Source organism: Sinocyclocheilus rhinocerous, unplaced genomic scaffold (assembly GCF_001515625.1).
Source record: "Sinocyclocheilus rhinocerous isolate Xijiao unplaced genomic scaffold, SAMN03320098_v1.1 scaffold1852, whole genome shotgun sequence".
NCBI classification, from domain to species: Eukaryota; Metazoa; Chordata; class Actinopteri; order Cypriniformes; family Cyprinidae; genus Sinocyclocheilus; species Sinocyclocheilus rhinocerous.
In genome coordinates this window covers 40,803-50,598 of record NW_015636840.1, presented here as the reverse complement: position 1 = coordinate 50,598, position 9,796 = coordinate 40,803, and the positions used below count along the sequence as shown (strand labels likewise).

Sequence of the window (9,796 nt, the reverse complement as noted above, 5' to 3'; positions counted from 1 at the left end):
TATATATATATATATATTTTTTTTTTTGGATGGGCAATAAAGTTATTCTGACGATATCTTATGATGTGTAGCCTACTGTCACAATAGTGCACTTAAATAAAACGTGCATACTAAGTACATACTTGCTTGTTATTAGAGAAATGTGTATCTCTAAAAGTGAAAAGAGGCTTAATTACAAATGCTTAATTTACTGGATTTATTGCGTCTTTCCTTTGTAATCGCAACGATTACAAAATCATTGGTCATGCAAAATCAATCAAACTGTTGTCCAAGGAATAATTACAGCTTGTCCTCCCGAGAGACCTCTTTTATGTTCCATAAACTCATCAATGGAAAATAACCTAGTACAATGTATTGTGCTTATCAACCTGCATGGAGACATCTAGTGGTGACAGCTGGTATTACATGTTATGGTATCCTCTGTTAAATAGATTTAGATTCTAGGAGAAATAAGAGCAGCATCAACAAGATCATAAATACAATTTGACAAGATTTATAAAAGCAAATGTATTAAATTTTAAGAAACAAACATTTCAGTCATGCAACCCGAGTGGACAAATTGAAATAAACAAAATGTAATTCAGTCTAGCACTATTAGTGAATTATGTCTGGGAAACCCCATTCAGTTTTAACATGTGAATTCTCCCTCAGCTTTAACTTCTGTACTTTCCGCTGGGCTCAGACCATGCTGTTTACCCTGAATGAGATCAACAACGGAAATGACATCTTACCTGATACTGAGCTGGATTACGTCATCTATGACTCCTGCTTCACCATTTCCAAAGCCGTAGTGGGAACACTCACCTTCCTGACAGGCCAGGACGAGGCTGTGCCCAACTACCGTTGTGGGGATGGACCCCCTCTCTCTGCTTTGGTGGGGGCAGGAGGCTCTGATCTGTCCATAGCCACAGCCAGGATACTCGGCCTCTACTATTTCTATACCTTTCAACTACCACTGTATTTGGGGCAATGGCATGATACTCATTTATTGGTCCAGATTTATTACTTATCTATTACTATAAAAAATGCACTGACTTGAATATATTTCTAAATAATTGTTTTGTCATGTGGTGCAACAAACAAGTAGAAGCATGCACAAAACAAAACAAAAAAACAGGAAATTGTATTTTGGTAAATTGGTAAAAAAAAAAGGTTTTTATTATAATTTCTAAAAACTAAATAGTATAGTTTACAGTTAATAGTACTGAAATCTATCTATCTATCTATCTATCTATCTATCATTCAAAAGTGTCAGTAAGATATTGAGATTTTTTTTGAGAAATTAATACTTTTATTAAGCATGGATGCAATAAATCGATCAAAAGTGACAGTGAAGACTGCTGAAAATTTCAAACAAATGCTCTTTGACCTTTCTATTATTCAGAAAGGTGGGGCATAGAGGAGAAACAATAATGTACAGTATGTGGAAAATAATGTGTTTTTTTAACTTTAAACCGCATAAACACATTTCATTACACCAAATACACAAAATAATGTTCTTTTTAGCAGCATCATATGACCCCTTTAAAATGTATTAAAATAGAAAACAGATACTATATTAATATTTTGGAGTAGGCCCATGATTGTTTTCACTGTATTTTTTGATAGCATTAATGCAGCCTTGGTATAAGATACGTCTTTCAAAAAACATTAAATAATCGTACAAACTCCAAACGTTTGAATGGTAGTGTATATGAAAACAATGATTAAGATGTACACTCACATTCAAAAAATTATTGCTTTTTACTTGATGGTTATACCACATGACATTTTTAGAGCCATTAATTTTAAACTTTTCTTGAGTACATTTCTAAGAACTTGGAACATGTTTTAAACTAGATTTTTTTAAGACTTCGATTTTTCATTGACGTGTATTTTTAGCTTGAATTTATTATGTCTTTTAATTACTATTTAATAATATCAGAAATCCATCAACAAATACATCTCTGAGCGTTTAAACTGAGCTGAATTTGTCTTTCCACTCCCCTAGATGAGCTACGCGTCCTCATGCTCAGTTCTTGAAAGCAGCTTTCAGTACCCCACCTTCCTCCGCACCATCCCTAGCGACGAGCACCAATCTGTCGCCATGGCAAAACTAGTGCTTCATTTTGGCTGGACCTGGGTGGGAAATACGGCATCAAGAGGTTCAAGGAAGTGGTGGAGGAGGCGGGAGTTTGCATATCCTTCTCCGAAACCCTCCCCAAGATCAGGAACCCAGAGGCCATCGAGTGCATCGTGCAGGCGGTGCTGGATTCCACGGCTAAGATCATCGTGGTGTTCTCCTCTGACGTGGATCTGAACCCCCTAGTGGTGGAACTGCTACGTAACAAAGTCACTAACCGCACCTGGATCGCCAACGAGGCCTGGGTCACGTCAGCCGCCATCTCCCGTCACCCCGACATCCTGCCTGTCCTGGGAGGTACAATAGGGTTTGCGGTCAAGTGTGCAGATATACCTGGCCTGAAAGAGCATCTGCTGAGCGTTAGTCCATATAATGACTCTCTGACAGAAGAGTTTTGGGGAATAGTCTTCAACTGCACTATGAACTATAGGCAGGTATTGAGAGGCATGAGGAGATGCACTGAAGAAGAGATGCTAGAGAAGTTAAATAATACTTTCACGGACGTGTCGCAGTTAAGGATTACATATAATGTGTATAAGGCTGTATATGCCATGGCACATGCCCTGCATAACCTAGAGCACTGTAAACACGGGAGTGGCCCATTTGAGAATGACACGTGTGCTGACATTACCAAATTCGAGCCTTGGCAGGTACAACACACATGTGTTTTGTTTAATCTTCAATGTCTCATTTATAACTACTCTTGTGGTCTTCTTTTAGCTGATGTACTACTTGAAAAATCTCCGATTCACTGTTCCTCACACCGGAGAGGAGATATACTTCAATAATGGTGATGTAGACGGCTTTTATGAAACCTTATATTGGCAGAGTGATTCAGAAGGAGGGATTACATATAACCACATCGGTTACTACAACAGCATAGCAGCTCCTGACGAGAAGTTGATCGTCCGTAATGGCTCCATCATATGGAAGAATGATATTCTGGAGGTGAGGAATGATATGTTATGTGATGTGTGTAATTTAACATGATCATAAATTAGAACATGTAATAGAAATAAGGCTGTCCATCGATTAAAATGTTTATTAATGAAAATATTAAATAAAAGCTATTTATTTAAACATTTATTATTTAATACATATTTAATAAATATGCATTTAAAATTTAACACACACACACACACACATATATATCATACTCATAAACTCATAAAGACACTCTCTTGTTGCCATCTAATGGCTTAACAATGTAACCAAAGTCAACATCAGTAACACATAGACCGTTTCTCAATACCAAATACTGTTATTTATATTGCACATTAATATTTAATGAACAACAATAGCCATTATCTTTTTTTTTATATAAAAAATTGCTAAACAATTCAGTCAAAAGTACAAAAGCAGCACTCTGATACAACATCATTAAAGTTATATACAAACTTAAAGTTATGAAACATTGCCCTCAGCCAAAACTATGTGCTCTGAAACAAATAATAGATTAATGAGACCAAAGACTGTAAAAGGTGCTATCTTTATTAATAAACTGCATATTTGAAGTTCAAACAACTACATTCTCTACTGACAAATGTTTCAAACTGCATTCTGTGACACAACAACAGCAGTATTTGTAAAATTATAGTGGGTTTGGTTTTCCGCCATGACACTCGCTGTGAGAAATGCTGCAAGCCGAGTGATAGAAATAGTGAAATGGTTCCCGTGGCGATGCTGGTAGAATATCTTATGGCTAGAAAGACCTCTCATTCAAATAGATTGGAGGACCAGAAGTAAGTGTTGTTTATCAGCATTTAATACACTATATTTAATATATATTTGAAAAATATCGATCTGTTGATTATAACATTAAATGTATAATATATATTTGATAAATATTTCATATCTATTTATCAATTACACTTTTTTTTTTTAATATTTGAGAATATTTATATTTAATAAAATAAGACCAGTCCAATGGACTGATATAATCTACCAGTTGAAGTTTGTCTGTCATTATTGCATGTCAAATCTTATAGAATAAAAACTGAATATATATATATATAGAATTGAGCAGGCTTAGCCCCACAAAGGCTGTGGGCCCTGATGGAATCAGTCCAAGAATACTGAAAGACTGTGCCCCGCAACTTTGTGGTGTGCTACAATACATCTTTAACCTGAGCCTATATCTGGAGAGGGTCCCAGTGCTATGGAAAACATCTTGCTTAGTGCCGGTACCAAAAGTTGCACGGCCCTGTGTACCCAATGACTACAGGCCAGTAGCGCTGACCTCTCATCTAATGAAAGTTTTTGAGAGACTGATCCTCAGATCCATTCGGCCCCTTGTCAAACCCTTCCTTGATCCGTTACAGTTTGCCTACCAGCCTCAACTTGGAGTGGATGATGCCATCGTACACCTGCTCCATCGAACCTATACGCACTTAGAGAAACCGAGGAGCTCTGTGAGGTTTATGTTTTTACAACTTTGTTACCTGGTGTGAGCTAAACCACCTACAGCTCAATGTCAGGAAAGCAAAGGAACTTGTAGTGGACTTTAGAAAATCCAGAACCCCCGTCACTCCTTTGTCTGTCCATGGTGAAGAAGTGGAGATTGTTGCAAATTACAAATACCTGGGAGTCCATATAGACAACAAACTGGACTGGACATCAAATTCAACAGCACTCTTCAAGAAAGGTCAAAGCAGGCTGTATTTTCTGAGGAGGCTCAAGTCTTTTAACGTCTGCAACACTATGCTGCAGATGTTCTATGAGTCTGTGGTGTCTAGTGTAATTTTCTATGCGGTGGTCTGTTGGGGAAGTAGCATGAAGGTGGCAGACAGAAATAAACTGGACAAACTAGTTAGGAGGGCTGGCTCTGTACTTGGCATGGAGCTGGACCCTGTTCACGTTGTGGCTGAGAGAAGGATGTTGTCAAAACTTTACTCAATCCTGGACAATCCTTCTCACCCACTACACAGTGTGCTGGTCGACCAGAGGAGCACATTCAGCCAGAGACTGATTACTGCCAAGTGTTCCACTGAGCGTTTCAGAAGATCCTTTATTCCTGTGACCATTAGGCTGTACAACTCCTCTCTATAAGTGCTGGGACATTTTTGCATGTGCATTTCATATGCAATAAGGGACTTTTCTTGTGCAATGCAATTTATTATTATTATTACTGCCTATTTATTAATACTAAGATTAGTGTGCAATGCATACTATATAACTACTGTACTTAATTACCATTACTCTGGTCTCTTGGATTATGGACTACCTCACTGGCCGCCCCCAGTACGTCCGCATACAGAACTGTGTGTCCGACACTGTGATTTGCAGCACCGGTGCTCCTCAGGGGACAGTTCTTTCTCCCTTCCTCTTCACCCTGTATACATCTGATTTTAGTTACAACTCCGAATTCTGCCATCTTCAGAAGTTCTCTGATGACTCTGTAGTTGTAGGATGTATTCAGGGTGGTGACACCTTTGGGACAACTTTGTTACCTGGTGTGAGCTAAACCACCTACAGCTCAATGTCAGGAAAACAAAGGAACTTGTAGTGGACTTTAGAAAATCCAGGACCCCCCTCACTCCTTTGTCTGTCCATGGTGAGGAAGTGGAGATTGTTGCAAATTACAAATACCTGGGAGTCCATATAGACAACAAACTGGACTGGACATCAAATTCAACAGCACTCTTCAAGAAAGGTCAAAGCAGGCTGTATTTTCTGAGGAGGCTCAAGTCTTTTAACGTCTGCAACACTATGCTGCAGATGTTCTATGAGTCTGTGGTGTCTAGTGTCATTTTCTATGCAGTGGTCTGTTGGGGAAGTTGTATGAAGGTGGCAGACAGAAATAAACTGGACAAACTAGTTAGGAGGGCTGGCTCTGTACTTGGCATGGAGCTGGACCCTGTTCACGTTGTGGCTGAGAGAAGGATGTTCTCAAAACTTTTCTCAATCCTGGACAATCCTTATCACCCATTTTGTTTCTCTACTGTACTGCTTGTGTTACAGACACCACGATCTGTGTGCAGTGAACGATGCCAGCCCGGCACCAGGATGGGTATCCGGCAGGGAGAACCAGTCTGCTGCTTTGACTGCATCCCCTCAAATACAACAGGTCATGGGAAAAATGAATTTTTTTTAATTGGTTACTTTTAACGGACCTTTTTGTCAATTTTAACAACTCATACAATTCCAACAGATGCACGAGGCTGTATCCAGTGCGATGAAGACTACTGGTCCAATGCCAATCACGATGCATGTGTGCAAAAGACCATTGAATTCCTGGACTTTGCTGAACCTCTTGGGATAACACTGATCCCCATTGCTGCTTTTGGGGCTTTAGCAACTACTGCAGTTGCGATTATCTTATTGATGCACCTTAACACACCTTTGGTGAATGTCAATGACCCACTGCTTAGCTTCTCCCTGCTACTTGGTTTAGTGATAACCTTCCTCTGCTCCATTGTGTTCCTTGGTGAGCCTCAGATGTGGTCTTGTAAGGGACTTTTCTTGTGCAATGCAATTTATTATTATTATTACTGCCTATTTATTAATACTAAGATTAGTGTGCAATACATACTATATAAGTACTGTACTTAATTACCATTACCATATTGGACTAATTATATTCCACATTTGTCATTCCATTCCACTTTTATTTAATTTTATATTTGATCTAAACTACCATTTTCACTGGTATAGTTTTATTTTATTATTTATATGTGTTATAACTGCAGTTGCGATTATCTTATTGATGCACCTTAACACACCTTTGGTGAATGTCAATGACCCACTGCTTAGCTTCTCCCTGCTACTTGGTTTAGTGATAACCTTCCTCTGCTCCATTGTGTTCCTTGGTGAGCCTCAGATGTGGTCTTGCATGACCAGCCAGGTGGCTTTGGCCGTAGGCTTTGCTCAGAGCCTCTCCTCACTAATGGGCAAATCTGCTCTGCTCATACTGAGAGCCAGAGCCGTAAAAGCCGTCAGTGCTGCTGTCAAAGCAGCCAAAGCAGCAGCAGCGGCATCTGAGCAGAGTCCCGACACTGCCGTCATCGCCGCAGCTATTCCTCAGAAGAATGATATAGACCCCATACATCCCAGGCACCAGAGGGCGATAATGATAGTGTGCCCCCTGATCCAAGTGGTGGGTTGCACCGTGTGGCTGATTCTGATGCCGCCACACCCCGTAAAGAACACAGCCGCCCAGAACATTAAGATTATCCTGGAGTGCGACCCTGGAAACATCATTTTCATCTGCTCTATCTTTGCTTATGACATTCTTTTGGCTGTGCTGACTTTTGCTTTTGCTTTTGTGGCACGAAAGATGGAAGACCACTTTAACGAGGGCAAGAGCGTGACCTTTGGCATGCTGGTGTTTTTCATCGTTTGGATCTCCTTCGTGCCCGCCTACCTGAGCATGCGGGGGAAATTCATGGTGGCGGTGCAAATATCCGCCATCTTGGCTTCCAGCTTCGGCCTGCTCACGTGCATCTTCATCCCCAAGGTCTATGTGCTGCTTATCAAACCAGAGAGGAACAAAGAGGAACTCATGATACCCCGAGCCAAATCACGTGACACTGCACCACCAGCAGCTCCGCTAACGCCAATGGAACCACCATATCCACTGTGTCTCTAGATGACTGAAGCCAGTCCCCAAAAACTATCTACTGTGTCACTGTGAATGTAGAAGTCTTATTATATCGGACTTTGCCATATTTCCAGGATCTTTAATATAAATTTAGATACCAGATCTTAAACAGAATGGGAATAACATAAAAGGGCTTTTAAGGGGGTCGTATCATTTTTTTTTCATGATGTCTACTTATAATAACATTTGTTTTCATAATTTTTCATAATCATAGTTTTTATGACCATATTCCACCATCTATGACCTTCTTGCTGCTTTACTTTTAAAACTTGCGAACATGTGAACTCCTTGCATGTGAAATGAGGTACAGTGCTTTGCAGAAATTTTAATATCAAACTGTGGGTTTGCTGTCAAGTCTGAAATCATTTATAACTGTCACATCCCAATGTATTCATCTAATATCAGAACACTAGAGAGGCTCATTTTTGGAGCTTAGTTTCAATAAATTAAACTATAAAAAGTTAAAGAGCAGACCAATTGTACCAACTGTAGAGGAGGTGCAACCAAAAAATTTAAATATCCAACATATAATATAATGTAATAAATTAATTAATCCATGTTAAACCCAGTAAATAATTACATTTATTGTAATAAATTAAACAATTGTTTTTTTTTCATGAATTTCCAACAGTAGAGGTACAATATTTTTTTTTCATTCTACACACACCAATTATGTTTCAAATTGTCAAGGAAAAATTGATTCCTATTTTTTGTGATTTTATTTTTGGTACTTTAAACAACAGATGCACTATAAAAGAGAAAAAAATAATAAAATAAAGAGAAGGGAAAAAGAAAAAGATTCCTCATGTTATGACCCCTTTAAAAGAGCAAAATTTGCACTCGGGGATATTTTTATGACTGTAGCTTAGTTGTTCAAATTACATGAAAACTGACTACAAAATAAAACATCTTTTCAGAGGCAAATTTTAGTCTTAAAAGGATGAAAAATAAAGTGGTAAATGTAATGCTGAAGTCTGACAGCAGGTGGAAGCATTGAAAGTTCATAAACAGATCTCTTTCCACTGGAGATGACACAATACATTAAACTGTTCTATTTGTTATATACAGTAAAAGAGTTATTGTAATAGTTTTGCTAACATACAATGAAGTATATTTTTGTGAAAATTCTGTAAACTATGCTGTTAATTGATTTGTGAATTTGAAAATTTAGATTAGACTACGTGTGTTTTAGAAGGCATCATGGATTCATCAAATGTGAACTGTTTAAAGGTACACTCACTTCTGAACAGGACTCTACTGAGGCCTTCATTGCATTGCTTGTAAACAGTATTAATAAAAACATATGTGTTGCTTTGTCTCTTTGCTTTATCTTTTTCATAAAATAAAAGTTACAAGATTGTCCTGTTTTAAAACGCTGTTTTTTAGTTTATTGTTTCAGTTACCAGACACTATGTGACAGTGTGACTTCTTTAATAATTTGGTGATTAAATCCCCCACAGACTCTTAACAGTTCCTGCTGTAAAGAACATTTGTTCATTTTGTATTATTTATTTATTTATTTAACACTTGGTGTTTAGAAAAAGCAGGGTGTATAAAATAGACACAGCCGAGTATAATGTTCTTTTTAGCAGCATCATATGACCCCTTTAAAACATAAAGTGGGGTTTAAATGTCTGAGACCACATTGAAAGTGATTTTCGAGCCCCTGCCCCTTTAATCGCCAATGCAAAAGTGTCCTATCGGTTCGATCTAGGTGCCCCCGGACCGCGATTTCTAGGGCTGGTAATATAATTTTTATGATAACACTTTATAATAACTTCCATTAATAAATCATTAACAAACATTATATAATGCTTAATGGATCATTAGTTAATATATATTGAAAGAGTTAGAAACGTGAGATCATGTGCTTGTTAATGTTTGCTGATACACTTATTAAACATTAGATAACATTCAAACAAATAATTTCATGTAAGTTAAAATACTTACAAATGTCATTAAACTTTCAATTCCATATGATCAAGCACTTATTGAAAATTTACAAATGATTGACAGATGTTATGAAATGATTAAAAGCTTGCATTAATGCACAACACTTCTATTGTTTTGATAAA

The 9,796-nt window shown here is 37.9% G+C and overlaps 1 pseudogene; it reads left to right on the top strand.

The window, feature by feature from the left end:
* The window catches only part of LOC107748078 (vomeronasal type-2 receptor 1-like), an 8,088-nt pseudogene extending 371 nt beyond the window's left edge, over nt 1-7,717 (top strand).
* Nucleotides 7,718-9,796: the final 2,079 nt, after the last annotated feature.